The sequence below is a fragment of the Echinops telfairi genome, unplaced genomic scaffold, assembly GCF_000313985.2.
Source record: "Echinops telfairi isolate 266 unplaced genomic scaffold, ASM31398v2 ScPeMD7_2186;HRSCAF=2738, whole genome shotgun sequence".
Classification (NCBI taxonomy): Eukaryota; Metazoa; Chordata; class Mammalia; order Afrosoricida; family Tenrecidae; genus Echinops; species Echinops telfairi.
Window position 1 is genome coordinate 4386646 of NW_022106084.1, and position 3237 is coordinate 4389882.

General features: G+C 39.9%; 1 pseudogene; it reads left to right on the plus strand.

Annotated features, from left to right (window-relative positions):
- The first annotated feature begins 2093 nt into the window (after nucleotides 1-2093).
- Nucleotides 2094-2483, plus strand: LOC105979485 (annotated as a pseudogene).
- The last annotated feature ends 754 nt before the right edge of the window (nucleotides 2484-3237 follow it).

The window sequence follows — 3237 nt, forward strand, 5'->3', positions numbered from 1 at the left end:
GTGTTCTTATTGACTATGCCAAGATATTCAGCTGTGCGAACCATAATGAACTATGGATAACTGTGGAAAGAATGCGAATTACAAGACACTTCTTGTCCTCGTGCAAAAGGCAGTTCTGAGAGTAGAACAATAGAAAGCTGCATAATTTAAAATCAGTGAAGGTGTGCATCCTCTCACTGTATTCGTTCAATCTAGATGTGTGCTGAGCCAGTAATCAGAGAAGCTAGATTATACAAAGAAGAATGCTGCATCAGGATCAGAGGAAGACATTACCAACCTGTGATATACAGATGACACACTTCTCTTGATGAAGACCAAGGATTGAAGACTTCAGTATAGATTGAAACTCAATGGAAACAAAGTCAAAATCCTCACAGCTGAACCAATAGAGAACGTGGTGATAAACAGAGAAAAAAAATTGAAGTTATCAAGAACTTCTTGTTTGAATCCAAAATTCATTGCTCATCGAAGTGGCAGTCAATAAATCAATCAATGCACTGCATTATGTAAATCTACTGAGCAAACCTCTTTAAAGTGCTGAAAACCAAGGATGTTAGTTTGATTACTAAGTTTCAGCTGACCCAAGCCATCATATTTTCAATTGCCTCATACATATATGAAAGTTTGACATTAAATAAGGAAGTTCAAAGAACTATGGAGCTGGGGAAGAATATTGAAAATACCACGGACTGACAAAAGGACAAACAAACCTGTCTTGGAAATAATACAGGCAAAATTCTACTTCAGAGACAAAGACGGTGAACAGTGTTTACTGTATTATGGACATGTTGCCAGGATAGACCAGTCTCTGGAGAACGATATCATGTTTGGTGAGGTAGAGGGAAAGCATACAAGAAGAACATCCTCACCAAGTAAGACTGGCACAATGACTGCAACAATGGAATGGAATATAAGAACAATGGTTTGGAGGGTGCAGGACCAGGCAATGTTTAGTTTTGTGGTAAATAATGTAGCTGTGAAGGCACCTAACCACAAAATACAAGCAGACTTCACCAAACAGAATACTCAGAAATCAAACTGATGACATCTGTGGGAAGAGACAACAGAGAGTCACAGTATCATCTCCTAAAATGAGGTCATGTGTTAAGTGGAGCTCATGTGTAGTAAGTTCCGAACTAGGCAGCTAACTCCAAGGTCAGCAGTTTGAAGTCATCAGATGCTCTGCTCAAGAAGGATAAGGCTTTCTAGTCCTGCAAGCATTTACACTCTCAGAAACTTAAAACAGCCTGTTTATGCCGTCCCAGGGTCACTATGAGTCTGATTCAACTTGATGACAATAAGAAGTTCAGACTGAAGCGGAAGAACATTAGGATAACTTAGCCTGAGTCAATTATTACCTTGAGGCTATCCCAGCTGAAAGTCGAGACCATCCATATTTGACTCATTTCACACTAATCAGAGAAGACTATATGACAATAATAATATCAGAAATAAAGAAAGCAAAAGACCATGGAAAAGAAAAGATCAAAGAGCATGTCAGGAAAAAAAAAAAGCTCTATAGTAGCTAATAAATGGAAGTAGCTAATAAATGGAAGAAATAATAATGTAGAAGATGATTAGAGAAGTTCCAAATGCAGTTTGAGCAGTCAAAGTAAAGTATTGCAACGAGATGTGCAAAGACTTGGCGATCAGAGTCCAAAAGAGAAGGACACACTCAGCGTATCTGTAGCTTAAATCACGGCAGAAAACATCAAGTCCCACCCTGAGATACTGACACACCCTGTGATCAACATATTGAATGATTCATGAAGCTTCGAAGAAGATGCAAGGAAAACAGAAAAACCATACCAAACAGTACTGCCATTCCTACAGCAGCATATGTTTAAGAAATGATGGCATTGAAGTAAGAAGTCCAAAGTGGACAGGAGTCCAAAAATGTCTCAACAATAGAGTGCTATAAGCACTGACCAGCCCATACCATGACATTTTGAAGATAGCTGCCTGGCCAAATGACTGGAAGAGATCCATGCATGTATCGATTTAAAAGAAAGGCTTCACTACAGAATGTGGAAACTATAGAACAATATCATTAATATAAGGTACAATGGAACAAGGCGGCCTGAGTGGCAAACGCAGAGATGCAGATCTTTGAGAAGACCCTGACGGGTCAGACCATCACCCTTGTGGGTGAGCCCTGCAACACATTGAGAATGTCAAAGCTAAAATCCAAGACAAGGAGGGCATTCCCCTGGACCAGCAGCGTCGGAGTTCTGCTAGTAAACAGCTGGAGGATGGCCGCATGCTCTCGGACTACAACATCCAGAAAGAGACCACCCTGCACTTGGTGCTGCGTCTGCGTGGTGGCATCATCAAGCCGTCCCTGCGTCAGCTGGCCCCGAAGTACAACTATGACAAGACATCGACCTGCAGTGTTACGCTCGCCTTCACCCTGTACTGTTAACTGCCGCATTAAGGAGTGTGGCCCCACCAACAACCTGCGTCCCAAGAGGAAGGTCAAATAAGGGTCCCTGTCTACTGGCTCTCCCGCCTCCTGCCGGCGGAGTTCTCCTGAGCCAAATGGCCCTGGGGCCTCAATAAAGTCTCACTTGCACTGGCCTGAAGCAGAAAATATAAATAAATAAAGTAAAATGTTGCTGAAGGTAAGTCCAGAATGATTACACATGTACATTGACAGGAGCTGCCAGAAATTTAAGCTAGATTCAGGAAATGTGGAATGAGGGATATCATTATTGATGTCAGATGGACCTTGCCTGAAAGCAGACACTTTCAGAAAGATGTTTACTTGTGTTTTATTGACTGAAAATTTAATAGACAGTGTAGTTCATAACAAGCAATAGATTATATTAAGAAAAATAGGAAGTACAGAACAATTAATTGTGTTCAATCAGCACCTGCAGATACATCAAGTGACAGTGTTTCAAATAGGACATACTGTATGTTTTAAAATCCAGGATGAAGTGTATCAAGGTTATATAATTTCACTACATCTATTCTATCTGTATGCTGAGCAAATAATCTGGAAAGCAGGCCTATATGAAAAATAACATGGTATCAAGATTGGAGAAAATTTCATTAACAACCTGTGATATTCAGTTGACTCAACAGTTCTTGCTGAAAACCAAGGATATGTGAAGTACTTACTGATGAATATCAAAACTGTAATCTTCAGTATGAATTACAGTACTATGTAACTTAAACAAAAACTCTCAAAATTTGATCAATGTACATCATAGTGATAGAAATATTAAAGCTGTC